The following is a 14,642-nucleotide window of genomic DNA, read 5'->3' as shown; positions in this document are numbered from 1 at the left end:
CACAATAACTCTCAACATGGTATGTTGGGGGAGCGAGGGCTACAGTACATGTCAGAGTTGGCTTAGTGTACTTTTCTTCTAATCTACCCTGACAAGTATGTTCCATGTCACTAATCATATGTAAAAATATGTGAGAGTGTTTGAATCAAAGACAAGAAACTCACACCAAAAGTAGGAAGAAACACAAGGACAATAACAAGAGCGGATAGGAGGCTGCCCTAACGTTCACTCCAACTCTGCAACCCCCCAACATTATCTGGTGTTTAGAGGGGTTTTTCCCACCCTTCTCCTTGCTGTTTTCTGTTCCATCAGAAAATATTATGTTGATTCCAGTACAAATCCATAGAAAAATAAAGTTTTATCAGATGAATACAGTTTACTTGTGCTGTGTTTTCTGGCCTGGAGTGAAGTCTTGATTTCTCTCTCTCTCTCTGTGTGTGTGTGTGTGTGTGTGTGTGTGTGTGTGTGTGTGTGTGTGTGTGTGTGTGTGTGTGTGTGTGTGTGTGTGTGTGTGTGTGTGTGTGTGTGTGTGTGTGTGTGTGTGTGTGTGTGCATGTGCATGTGCGTGTGCGTGCGTGTGTGTGTGTGTGGGCTCAAACATTTAGTGGGCTTCGGTAAAACCTTCTCACTCCCACCAACATCTGGCCAGCACACTGTAGCTTGGAGTTTTTCTCCCGATGGAAGAAATACATAGCTGGTATCCTTGCCCAGGCAAGAACATGTCTGTGATTTGTTATTCACTGTGGGTAGGCATGGCTTTTACAGAAACATAGGACTCATTGGTTTTTACATTCTCACTTCACCTCAGTAAAATAACATTTGACATACCATTCTTAGTTCACTTCAATAAAAGAGGTCAGAGGTTCACTGGGAGAAGTGAAATATACTTTCTGGATGGATTCAGGGAACGATTAAGACAGAGGTGCCAAGCCACTGGTATAAAGTGATGTTTAGGATTTCATAATAATCATCCACTTGGATTGTCTGAATGTCACTCCCATCTCTTGCAACCCAGTCTCATGAGCTTTGTGTTGCACCCCCTCTCCTGTCATTAACTTCCGTGTGTTCTGGAATCCTCACTCTGTGCCCACAGTACATTTCTAATTTGACACGCTAGGATAAGGGTTGACAATAGCCTCTCCTCTCTCCTCCATCACTGCTCTCCTCCGGAGTCTCTGGGAGCGAGGGATGAGATGGAGCTTATGGGGAGACAGCGAGATCAGATCAATCCTGGTGTCAGGCGCTCAGCGCACATCTCTCCTCTCAGCAACGGCAGGACAAGTGTCAGCTGGAGGAGAGGTAGCCGCCATGCAGAGACAGAGAGATGGAGGCTTGGAGAGGGAGAGAGAGACAGAGAGAGATGGATAGAAAACGAGAGAAAGGAAGAGGGAGTGAGAGAAAAGAGGGAGAGGGAGGGATGGAGAGAACAACAGAGAGGGAGGGAGACAGAGAGGAAGGAAGAGAGAGCTGGTCCGGCCCAGGGGAGTGCACCTCCAGCAGACAAAAGATCAATTCTCTCCATCTCTCTCCCAGCTCCTGATAACAAGCAAAAGTTCAGCAAGCCCAGGAGCTGTCTCGCATTTGAAACACACACACACACACACACTCACCAGCGGGTACACACACACACTGCCTTTCTCTCACACACAGACACAGTCACAAAGAGAGTGAAAAAATGGCTACAGAAGAAGGGATTTTTAGATATGACAAAACTAAAACTGTACGTACTTTTTGTTTTTCAGAAGGTGGTAACCCACTGGGCAAAAACTGTGTGTATCAACGTTGTTTCCATGTCATTTCAACCCCGACAAATCTATGTGATGGTGTTGAATCGACGTGGAAAACTGATTGGATTTGCAAAAAGTAATCAACCTGAAGGCATTTAGTCATTTAAAAAAAAAAATTGAACCTAAATCCAATGACCTTGTGACATTTCTTGTTGATTTCACGTTGAATTCACGGTTAGCTGACAACTCAACCAAATGTAAATCAAAACTAGACAGTGAATTAATGTCTGTGCCCGGTGGTAAATACGTAAGTGATGTAAATTGTTACAATTGTTTAAGTGGTGTTCGGGTCAATGGGCCATCATACACCAGCACGCACGTCATCAGATATCATAATGACTTGATTCACATGCCCCATATTTCACATTTGTCATTGCGCCAACTGTTTCCATGTGCATTTCCTTCCCTGCTAAAGTGAAAAAGCCTGTCTTTGGCTGAGGCTCATAACAAAGACGGTAAGAGGAAACAGAACGAGACAGGAAGCTGTAGCATTCGGTCAGAACCAAAACATAATTTGTGACAGATGACGGGTGCCAAGGCAGTGCGGTTTGGATAGTGATTGCGGGTAACATTGTTATTGGCAAAGGCTACGGCAGTCAAACCTAAAACACACGTTGTGAAACGCGGCTACATTTAGTCTCTCCCTCAGACACAAGTGTTATTGATAACATACTCATTTGGGGAGAGTTTATGGAGTGTGTTGTTTCCTTCCTGTTTGCGCTCTGCGCTCGCGTCACAGCACTTGTTTTTGTTAAGTCCTAAAAATTCCCCCTCTCCCGAACCACATGTTTGAGCGTTAGCCTCATGTGTTCCTCGTTTGGCCTAATGTCTTTTCAAACCTCATGAATTATTGAAATAAAACCAGAATGAAATGTCACCGTCGATGGGGTATGTCTTCAATTGACATGGTTTCGACTGTGTTGTCCTGAAACCAGACTCGTATTCAGAAATATTGAACCTTTTTGCAGTGAATCCAACTCCCAAGAAACCTTGCCTTTCAACCCGAGCGAAATAAAGAAAGAACCTATTGAAACATACTGTCAGAATTCCAATATTTTTCAAAGTGCACGTCCAAATTTCGAACAGACCGCAAAGTGGGCTCGAATCAAATGTTTACCTCAAATCACCGAACTTGGTATTCCTGAATGATTCCTGATAGCCTGTTTGGATCCTCCCGCACCCAGTGAAGTTCCAGGCGTCTCCAGACTGTCTCTCCTGAAATGTGGAGAAGCTGATAGTGTCTGACAGGTCCACTGCTGGTTCTGTTTAAAAGAACCATGAACACAGAAAGGCCCTGGGGGGGGGGGGTTAGAACCCAGAACACTGCCACTCCTCATCAGAGAGAGACCCAGACCCAAAGGTCACTCTGACTGACGAAAGCATTCAGGACAGTTAGGTGATGGCTGGCCTGGTCCACACTACACTGTACTAGCTTGGACAGGGTTACTGTTGTATTGGTCTGGCGTTGGCCTCCATTTTATAATCACCTGAGACTGTTATCATTTCCAGGCCCCCTCGCATGCAGTCATCCTCCACTCGGAGACCCAATGTCATAACAACGTCTCAGTAATGTACCCAATGATTAGGGCTTTCTTTGGGACCCCGTAACCATGGCCTCCAACAGATGGGCTGCACCTACTCGACTATGCAGATTTATGCTGCGCAGAATATTTACAGATATTCTCATTACATGGCCATTATGGTATATGGTCGTCCATATTTAATGGGCAGTAATTGAGGCAAAAGCTGTCATGCATTGAGCTTGATGGAGAGTTTTATTCTTGTCATGTTTTCTCTAGAAGGATACGACCAGAGAGGGACAGCTGAGCGCTCGCTGAACACAATTGACCTCTTACATGATTTTCAATTACAGGCGGGAGGAGAGAACCGGAGAGGGGTCCCTGTAGTGCGTCTGTCTCTGTCTCTTTCTCTCTGACCCAACATCTGCCCGTCCAACGTGGCACGGCAGCTCACGGGGTTGCCTGCCCTGCCTGGGATGGGCAGGTGTGTGCCGGGGAGGGCCCCTCTGTCATTAAGCCACCAGCTGTGCCGTCACGTCTGGCAAGCAAACCGCTCTGTGTCATCTATGACCCTGTCTCAGCCCCCTCGGGGGGGAGCGTGGGGCGGAGACCTTGACAGGGCAACCGGGGGTAAAGCCGCGTACAGAATATCTATGAAGGACGGACGTGGTGCCGTGGCGGTGTGGTGTCGTCCCACCTCATTCCTGGCCAGGCACCACCTCAGCGGCTCAGCTCACTCTCCCCCTCTCCTGCCAGAGACCTGGACGGGCTCTCTCATCAGCCATGTCAGTCAATAAAAGAATAACAGAACACGACTCACCTCCCGCTGTGTCTATTCAAAGGAGAGGTGAATGCAGGCGGAAAGACGGCTCCTGCAAAAAGGACAATATTGAGAGCAAGGATACAGTTACTGTCCCTCATTGAAAGAACTGACATTGAAAACTCACATTATATCATTATATTACATTATCAATTATATAAATGTCAGTTAAAGAAAGTTCAAGTGTGAACTAAAAATATGAATACATTAAACTATTTCATATTGAGAGGCATACACTGAAATACACAGCAATGCAAAGAATCTATATCTTTTCTAGATAGGTCTACAGTACTTTGGTCAGTGCTATCTGGGATCCTTGGGACGTCCCTACCCTAAACCCTAAACCCTAACCTTAGCCCCTACCCTAATCCTAACCATAACCCTTACCTAACCCTAATTTTAAAGCTAACCTTAACCATTTTAAATGTATACTTCAATGGGGTAAGGACGTACCAAGGATCCCGGATATTTTTTTCTCTCCATTGCGGCAAATTAATCTTGATTAGCGCCACCTAGCTGCCAGTGACTGACAGCGGCACTGCTAATGCTGCTGATGCACTGGCACAGTGCAGCAGTTACCAGAAACAGCTCCCTGGCAAGTAATGTCGAATTCCAGCCTCCTCTGGTGGAGTTAAGGTAACAGTGAACCATATATTGTTGGTCGGTTGTTGTTTTTAGCTGCCGTTACTTAACATGTTACAAAGTAGCATCACATTGAAGCTAGCTAGCTAGCCAGCCAATACCTACTACCGCTATTGTACTTGCTCAGTCAATTAGCTAGCTATCCACGCTAGCTTGAAAACATATTATTTTAACTAACGGGGAGAGGTCATCATCTGTAGTTTGACTGGTCAGCCAGATACATGTAGCCTAGCTAGATAGTCCAAACATGTTATACATACTCAATGAAACTTTTTGACAAGAGTCTTACATTGTATTATAAAATGTTAGAAATGATGGCTTAGCCATAAGTAGAATAATAGATTGCACATTGAATTTGCTCTGACCTGCTCCAACCAGAGGAAATGTCATGAACTAAACATTGCATGCATGAACCATATGATTCAGGAAGAAGGCTTGACTTGATTTTCCCCAGCATTGTTCATGTGTAGCCTTCTCTTCCACATCATCCTGTCCTGACCCACTCCAAACCTCTAGCCACTTCATATGATAGGTCATCCTTTTGTGAATCAACACCATATTTCATGTAGTTTACCTTGCACTGTACAAATGTGCTGCTAACCAGAGAGGTGTTCAGTCAGTATGACATGACCCAGGGTGCACTACACTACAACACACTACCACATTACGTGTCCTGGATCCACACACATACCCTCTTTAATTCAACCCCTCTGTTCTCTCCAGACCTGCCATGGTGAACTGACAGTAAGAGAGGAGCTGAAAGAAACCAGCCAGCACTACTCTGCCCTGGGTGAGAGGTTTGATTTGGGCCGGGGGAATTGGTGGCCCAGCAGGTCTGCCTGGTCTGCTTGCCTGCCTGCGTATCCATCGATGGAAGTGTCTCTCACCTCTGGCCAGCTAGCGGTTCCTCCTGCCTCCTCCTTTTCGACCTACCGACCGTCAGTCCGCTGAATGGTAATTCCCCCTGATAACCTTGTGGGAGCTGGGAAGGCGGTGTAGGGAGAGAAGGGGGAGAGGGGAGGAAGAGCGAGAAAGGCTCCCGCTCCGTTGCTCTGAGCTTGGTGAGGTGATCGGTGTGTGGACAGGAGCCAGGCCAATCTAGCCATCAAGTGGGCCGTCAGCCGCCCAGCCAACGGGAGACACACTGCTAATGCACGGCATCGGTCACCAAGCTGCTGAAACAGCCATGGGTTGTAATTCTATCTCAGAGCAGTGGCCAGGGCAGGGGGCACAGAGGGCAGGGAGCAAAGAGTGGAGAGGCCTCTGGACAGGGGTATTGGACTGGAAGGAGAGTCAGTGATTTTGCCTCTTTGCTGCCATTTTGGTCAATACAATCGCAAGAGCCTAAAAAATGAAATGCCCCACCAATATTTCAGTCTGTTTTTTAAAACTAAATCAAGGTAAAATAATACAAAACACGAGATCAGTATTCCAGGTTTAAACAGTGTATTTTTTTACACTATTTATGGAGGTTAATATTTCAAATATGAAAAGACACGCATTTGTCAGTGAGTAAAAAGAACAATGCAAAGAACATCTGGAGACGTTGAAACAAACAGCATGTCTGGAGTCCAGCGACTGAATTAGCCTTCTCTCTAATATCACTAGAAACAAATCTGGTGAGTTGGTTGTTGATTCATGAATATGGAATGGAAATCATTACAAAAGTATGTCAGAAGACAAAGTCCTACAAATAAACAAACTTTGGGCTTTTTGTTTTGATGATTGTAACTCATTCCCAGGGCTCTAGGTTCATGCCCACCAGCCGCACACAACATTATTGTTGAAGAGGGAAACACTTAAGAGCCATTGTTTTCTTTGTGTTGGAGTTTTTGATGCCTGGCTGGGGAGGAATGTGTTCAGAAAGTAGCTTTCCCCCCCTTCTGCTACACATCTCTAGTCATTAGGTTTAGAGTTTTCCGTAAACTTTAACTGTCAATTCACTATAATAGGAAATTAAAAGAGCTTTGTAATGTAAGAGGTTGTGTTGTTTGAATTATTAATGTGTTACATTGAAAAAGTCTCCATTTCATAGAAATGTGATAGAAACAGTCATATTTGTAAAATGTATACCGTAATATAAAGTAAAGCATTTTAAAACCTCCAAAATATAATTGAATCACTCGATCAGTCAAATGTGTCATTCTTGCTATAGAAGCGTCCAAAACCGACCTAATGAGTTCCTAGGAAACCTAACTCTTTCCTCCGTGCTGTATTTCAAACGTTAACCCCCAAGAGTCCTTTATTGCATCCAAGGTAGTACATGTACTTGATCTTCATTTGACCACACAACAAAGAGTCAAGTATGTGTTGCTGTGTGTTCGGTCAGTCATTCTCCCCGGGCCTCTCCCAGAGTATTGGCTTCCGTGGAGCTTTTGGCGTCAGCGGTGGGATCAGTTATTCCCAGTCTCACCTACAACACGGTGTGTACATTGTTGTCTGGCGGTTATTGGCAGCTCTGCCTTCATCCTCCGACACCGGCGGTCTCCCTGGTGGCCTTTGTCACAGAAGAAAGAGAATGATCAATATCCCAGTTAAACTCGACTTTCAAAGCTGATCGCATACGGCCTCGTTCAGGGGCCCCCTCCGCTTTAATGAATTTTCTTTCATTCCACGCGAGTTTTTAAAACATCAAATAATAAATTGGCCGGGGCACAGTAAAATATTTAGATCTATTGACTGTGGTTGAAAAATGGAGAGGGCAAAAACTCTGGTGGTTTGATGTTGATATAGTCTGAGCACTTTAATCCACCCGAGTGATTCCTTTTATCTGCCTGGGCTTCTCCAACAGAGAGAAAAGGGGCCTCAAGAATATTCTCAAACACGCAGCAACTCTTTTTTAAACCCCCCTGCTTTACCTTAGCTGCTGCACATTCTCAAGCCGTCTTCCCGAGGAGAGTGTATTCTTCCCATTGTAAAGGCAGTGGCAATGCAGAAGACAACAACTCCACATAGCAGCAGCGAACACGAGCGAGGTGATGAAAATTACATCACACGGGCAAGGGGGCTACAGAAGTTTGTTGGCCATAGGTATTGACAAAAATATCATTACACTGCATCTGACATGAAACGTCCCAGAATGGAAAAGAAGACCAGAAAGGAGAAGACACAAGATTGTGAAGAGTGTTGGTGTGAGGTTATCAAAGAGACTCATATCTTTGAATATTGACTGCTTGTTTTTGAAAGAGGATGACACATGGTACAAGCAGAAGATGAAGAGGGCTTTTCTCTTTGTGATTACATTGTTGCTCGGCTCAAGGCATGTTTGTTAATAATAAGCCCTTTGAATGGTTCTGCAGTCCAAGACTTACATGTTTGTTTTTAAGGGTAGCTGTGGTATCTCTTCTTTTCCTTTACCAGAAACTCTTATCTAGTGTGATATGGTTTGAGTTAGTTTGGGCGTCCCCAGTCAAAGTCACATAGAGGTGAAGTGTCCGGGCCTAACCTGTCCCCTCGCGGAGCCACTCTCCCTATCGTAGTGGTAAATTGTGCTGTGTGTGTGTATACTGCTGCATGGATACTTGTGGCTTGGCCGTGTGTGTGTGTTTGGCTGGCGTGACAGCCTGGCCTTGACGTTAAACATCTGTTGGGTGATTCATTCGGCTCAGGATGCGGAGTGACACTGAGACACATCTGCCGTCGCTGGCGCCCCCCTCTACTCCCTCCCTCCTCTCCCAACCTGCCCCTCATTAGTCCGGATTGCTTCGCCACGCCACGCAAACCACTTTTCTGATGATGCCATCATTTTCCCTTCTCTCCCTCCGCGGTTAGTTCACCAAAGTGACATCCTGCCCCCCCCCCTACCGCCCCAGATGCATAGCCTTGGGGAGATTTAGAGATGGCAAACACAATGAAACTCAAGAACCTGGCAACCAACACCTGGTCTCTCCCAGAACTAGGTTTATTTAGTCCTTCCTTCCCCCCAATGCCTGGTCTCTCCCAGAACTAGGTTTATTTAGTCCTTCCTTCCCCCAACGCCTGGTCTCTCCCAGAACTAGGTTTATTTAGTCCTTCCTTCCCCCAACGCCTGGTCTCTCCCAGAACTAGGTTTATTTAGTCCTTCCTTCCCCCAACGCCTGGTCTCTCCCAGAACTAGGTTTATTTAGTCCTTCCTTCCCCCAACGCCTGGTCTCTCCCAGAACTAGGTTTATTTAGTCCTTCCTTCCCCCAACGCCTGGTCTCTCCCAGAACTAGGTTTATTTAGTCCTTCCTTCCCCCAACGCCTGGTCTCTCCCAGAACTAGGTTTATTTAGTCCTTCCTTCCCCCAACGCCTGGTCTCTCCCAGAACTAGGTTTATTTAGTCCTTCCTTCCCCAACGCCTGGTCTCTCCCAGAACTAGGTTTATTTAGTCCTTCCTTCCCCCAACGCCTGGTCTCTCCCAGAACTAGGTTTATTTAGTCCTTCCTTCCCCCAACGCCTGGTCTCTCCCAGAACTAGGTTTATTTAGTCCTTCCTTCCCCCAACGCCTGGTCTCTCCCAGAACTAGGTTTATTTAGTCCTTCCTTCCCCCAACGCCTGGTCTCTCCCAGAACTAGGTTTATTTAGTCCTTCCTTCCCCCAACGCCTGGTCTCTCCCAGAACTAGGTTTATTTAGTCCTTCCTTCCCCCAACGCCTGGTCTCTCCCAGAACTAGGTTTATTTAGTCCTTCCTTCCCCCAAACTAGCCTGGTCTCTCCCAGAACTAGGTTTATTTAGTCCTTCCTTCCCCCCCCAACGCCTGGTCTCTCCCAGAACTAGGTTTATTTAGTCCTTCCTTCCCCCAACGCCTGGTCTCTCCCAGAACTAGGTTTATTTAGTCCTTCCTTCCCCCAACGCCTGGTCTCTCCCAGAACTAGGTTTATTTAGTCCTTCCTTCCCCCCCCAACGCCTGGTCTCTCCCAGAACTAGGTTTATTTAGTCCTTCCTTCCCCCAACGCCTGGTCTCTCCCAGAACTAGGTTTATTTAGTCCTTCCTTCCCCCAACGCCTGGTCTCTCCCAGAACTAGGTTTATTTAGTCCTTCCTTCCCCCAACGCCTGGTCTCTCCCAGAACTAGGTTTATTTAGTCCTTCCTTCCCCCAACGCCTGGTCTCTCCCAGAACTAGGTTTATTTAGTCCTTCCTTCCCCCAACGCCTGGTCTCTCCCAGAACTAGGTTTTATTTAGTCCTTCCTTCCCCCAACGCCTGGTCTCTCCCAGAACTAGGTTTATTTAGTCCTTCCTTCCCCCAACACCTGGTCTCTCCCAGAACTAGGTTTATTTAGTCCTTCCTTCCCCCAACGCCTGGTCTCTCCCAGAACTAGGTTTATTTAGTCCTTCCTTCCCCCAACACCTGGTCTCTCCCAGAACTAGGTTTATTTAGTCCTTCCTTCCCCCAACACCTGGTCTCTCCCAGAACTAGGTTTATTTAGTCCTTCCTTCCCCCAACACCTGGTCTCTCCCAGAACTAGGTTTATTTAGTCCTTCCTTCCCCCAACACCTGGTCTCTCCCAGAACTAGGTTTATTTAGTCCTTCCTTCCCCCAACGCCTGGTCTCTCCCAGAACTAGGTTTATTTAGTCCTTCCTTCCCCCAACACCTGGTCTCTCCCAGAACTAGGTTTATTTAGTCCTTCCTTCCCCCAACACCTGGTCTCTCCCAGAACTAGGTTTATTTAGTCCTTCCTTCCCCCAACACCTGGTCTCTCCCAGAACTAGGTTTATTTAGTCCTTCCTTCCCCCAACACCTGGTCTCTCCCAGAACTAGGTTTATTTAGTCCTTCCTTCCCCCCAACGCCTGGTCTCTCCCAGAACTAGGTTTATTTAGTCCTTCCTTCCCCCCAACGCCTGGTCTCTCCCAGAACTAGGTTTATTTAGTCCTTCCTTCCCCCCAACACATGCTAAATTGCAGTAATTCAAAATACTTTTTCTGTGAAAAGATGATTTAAGCCCAATTCATACTACACCATGTTTATGTTTGATCTGAAAGACTGTTTGAAAGATTATGTATTGCTTTAGTTGACACACAAGACAGATTAAACACATTTCTGTAGTAAAACGTGTGTCATTCAATAAATATTTAGATTTAAGTGTGGTATGGAGCTTTGAAATGGTGACTTTATTTGTTATCTGTTAGGAAATTCTTTATGTAATACTGCATCCCAGTAAAAGCCTACAGATAGGTACGTAGACTACATCTATTTGGTTTGGAAATCATTTCAACCCCAGTGACAGATGCTCTTGCTCACCACTTTACAAGGCCCTGTAATCACTTGAGTGAATACAGCTTGACTGATTAAGGTTTAGAGCATTTGTCCGACTTGTTCTACACCAACCCAGAGTACAGATGTCGGATCGTAATTTGATCACCCTGCAATGCAGGACATTTTAAAATGTGCTGTGTATTTGAGGTTTAAAAAGGCTTCTGAAGTTTTTAATTTCCACGTTGAAATTTCAGACTTGATTTTCCCTTACGGAAAATGTATCAACCCCTACAAAAATGTCCATGAATTATAATCCACAAAATCATTCAAATTTCCTGTTGCTACAGGTTTCTTTTCCTGCTGTAGTGAACTGGCTCAAATAGAGATCCTACATCTGTAATGTGTGGTGTAGTTCTGTGGCCCACATTGTAACAGTACAGAAGAACATCGGCTTGCTATTTGGTGAGATTTGTCAGTTGGATTTGACAATTGGATTTGACAGTTGGAAAGTGCTGGTGAGGACAACACTCAGTATGTGCTGTTGCTGTATTATACATATCTAAGCATTTTACTGTGTTGGCTACAGCAACGTTTCGGCATAATCGTGTGTATTTCTCAGTTGAAAAGTTGTCATTATTTCCTCTTCTGTCCACTTTTCCTTAATTTGTAAGCTGCCTGTATGTTGTCATTGCATCGGTCATACATTCGGCAGCATTCGTTTTTCTTCTGGGATCCTTGCAGCCATTTTCTGTCAGGATTAAAGGAGAATAAATAGGCCCATGTCAAACCTCTGGCCTCTCTGTACAGCACAGTGTGTCCCCTATCCACCCCACACTAAGGGAACCTGTCCTCAAGTGTTGGAATGTTGAACTCAACTCAGTTTGACCAGTATGGTGTATATCAGCACCACTTCAACCCAGCTGCTACAACATCACTAAACAGTCTGACAACCAATATGAACAAATTGCGATCCAAAAAAACAAGACATTGATGACTAACAAACTAGCATGAAGTCGATGATGACATACTTGTACGTTAGATAGGAAAACACAGCAGCTGCTTGTTGAAGGGAATGATGTCACCATGCATGTCCGGTACAGTCAGACCTGGGGAGGACGCTAGATTCTACAAGCCCTTTGATCCTGTCTCCATGGCGCCCCCAGATGTTCTGCTTGTCGGGGCATTGTGATGTGGAAGCCTGTTTATTTACAGAGGTAATGTCCAGTCATTATATGCACAACTCATCCATCAAACATAGAGGAACGATCAGGGAGATTTCTTTCTTTGCACTTGATGATGAGAGTACACCCACATGTATCCCATGGGTACGTCCACAATGGCACCCTATTCCATATGTAGTGCACTACCTTTGACCTGGGTCCATGCACTATACATGGAATAAGGTACCATTGTCAGAAGCATGTGTTTCATTCAGTGGGGCTTGGGACCCAGGGATCTCAGTTTACCTACGGTGAAGATATATTTCCGCTGTAAATTAGTATAGTAGTCTCCTGCAATTCAAACTGTTTTACCAGCTATTTATGATAAGCACAGTTGTTGTATCCTAATGTTATTAGGCATTCTGTACTGTAGGTAGTTATTTCCTTCAATTTCTAAATTCCCCCAAAATAAAATAAAAATCTCCTGTTATTCTGCCTTGTCACCAACAGGTGGCAGTATGATACCTGAATCTGGCCAGTATTGCAGCTCAACTCCATGAGTCCTAAAGTCTTAGAAGAAGCAGTCTCTTTGATTTGGTGATTGCCGAGTATATACCACAGCAAAGTACAAACTCACCATCAGAATACCTAAATGGGTAAAAATGAAGATCAGAATAAAATGTGAGGATATATTTTCATTCACACATGCGCAATCTCTTTATGTGTCCTGTCTTTATTTAGTGTAGTAATTTACATTCAGAACATCAATCCATGTTTGAATGTTTATTTGTAGGTCTTGGAAGAAGGCTGGAACGGGTATGATGTTCTGCTAGTTTTATAGCACTATACAAAGCCTCATATTTGAATTTATTCTCAATATAAGGCCTGGGTACTACATATGTAGACAGTATGTCACACTGAGGTGCTGCAATGATGTCCAAAGTTGATTTACTGTACACTTGTATTTTTCTGATATTGGTCAACTGTCTTCAGAAATTAGTATTATTTTCTGGGACTCCAATTGTCAGTTGTGTGCTGCATTTCAACAACCATTTGAATGATTGTATTTTTGTTAATGTAATATGAAATCACAGGAGAGAGAGAGTATTTGAGACCAGGGATTTTTGTTTGCCAAGGTAATTTTCAGGAAAAAAATATTACTCTCTCAATCAATCGCTTCTATATCAAGTTGAAATATACTATTTCTAAAGATTCTGAACATTATTTAAAAAACAATTCTCTCTTTGGTGCCAGAATGTACAACTGTACACTTGAGCTTTTGGATCTTTTTAAAATGTTTCTCTTCCAATATTGACAATTTCACTCCTCCAACTCGCGGGTGCAAGGGGATGGAAAACCCTTGTAATGCAGATGTGACACTGTTTCCTCTCTAACCATCAGGCTTCTCCAATCCCCATTGAAAGCAATTAAAAGGTATCTGAATCCTAAGACCCTAATGGGTTCATTTCTGGGGTTGTTGCCACGGCAGCCGATACAATGAATTCTCTTTGTTTGTTTACTTGGCAACAGAAGCTCAAGGTGGACTTTCTATTGACTCTTGTCAAGTCTCAATATAATAAAACTACTAGCTCTTGTAAAAATAAACCGGTCTAGGGGACTGGCCATTGGGCCACTACTATTCAGAATTTCGTAGGATTTATTGTTGCTCGTAGATTGTATTTCTCTCATAATTTTAAGTAAAGAAAAGGCAGTTTTCCCATCTTTGACATTCATCGCTTCCATTCAGAGAATTAGTAGATTTATTTTCTGTTGAGAAAATAAAAAATTGAGAAAAAAAATCAATTAGTGCTAAATTTATTCATAGATTTCTGGAGTCTGAGCGATCAATGCGAGTCCACTCAGAGGGGCTCGGTGGGACTCGGTTCTTCCCAGTTAATGTGTTTGAAGGGGAATTACCATTGATGTTGTTTTGCCTTCCTTGCAGGTCAAAGAGCGCGTCGAGCTGTCACGCCCCAGCGCCACCAGGGAGGGGCTCTCCTCGCCCACCTGGCCTAGCTCGCCTAGCTGGCCGTTACCCTCAAGGCACCTGGACAGGAGAGGGACCCGCAGGCAGGAGGGCCAGAGGGGGAAGAGTGAAGGAGTGTCAGCTTGACTGTAAGTCATTATCCACACACACCACCCACCCACGGACACTCAGGGATTCACTGTGCTGGGGCTAATTGTGAATCCCATCATCCATTGCAATACGGCACATTGATTTATCTCACTAAACACACAAAGAAACAAATACACCTGACTCTGAGGTAGCTTACTGGTATTTCAGTGGGGACTAATGTGTTTGTGTACGCTATCATAAATGACATGTATAGTATGTACACAGTACTGAACACTGAATAGGCAACTCGAGTAGCAGTAGGTAACTCTGTCTGATTGGTGGGGGAAAAGGAATCGCAATTCATTCAACACAAGCAATTGAGACTTCTCCAGTCCTCCCTTATGAGAGGTAGTTATAGGCTTCTTCATCATCAGGTCCACAGTAACTTAATGATATGTTGTTGTGCTTTTGGTGTATGACCCTCTTCCTTTGAGCAGCA

At 44.7% G+C, this 14,642-nt stretch overlaps 1 long non-coding RNA gene across 1 annotated transcript; it reads left to right on the top strand.

Annotated features, from left to right (window-relative positions):
• Positions 1–4,489: 4,489 nt before the first annotated feature.
• Positions 4,490–14,196, top strand: LOC112231569. Its single transcript, XR_002950495.2, has 3 exons — positions 4,490–4,763; positions 5,493–5,723; positions 14,033–14,196. It is a non-coding gene; the product is annotated as an uncharacterized LOC112231569 (long non-coding RNA).
• The last annotated feature ends 446 nt before the right edge of the window (positions 14,197–14,642 follow it).

This window comes from Oncorhynchus tshawytscha, unplaced genomic scaffold (assembly GCF_018296145.1).
Source record: "Oncorhynchus tshawytscha isolate Ot180627B unplaced genomic scaffold, Otsh_v2.0 Un_contig_5990_pilon_pilon, whole genome shotgun sequence".
NCBI lineage: Eukaryota > Metazoa > Chordata > Actinopteri > Salmoniformes > Salmonidae > Oncorhynchus > Oncorhynchus tshawytscha.
The sequence above is the reverse complement of the archived record's forward strand: the minus strand, read 5'-3'. Positions and strand labels throughout refer to the sequence as shown.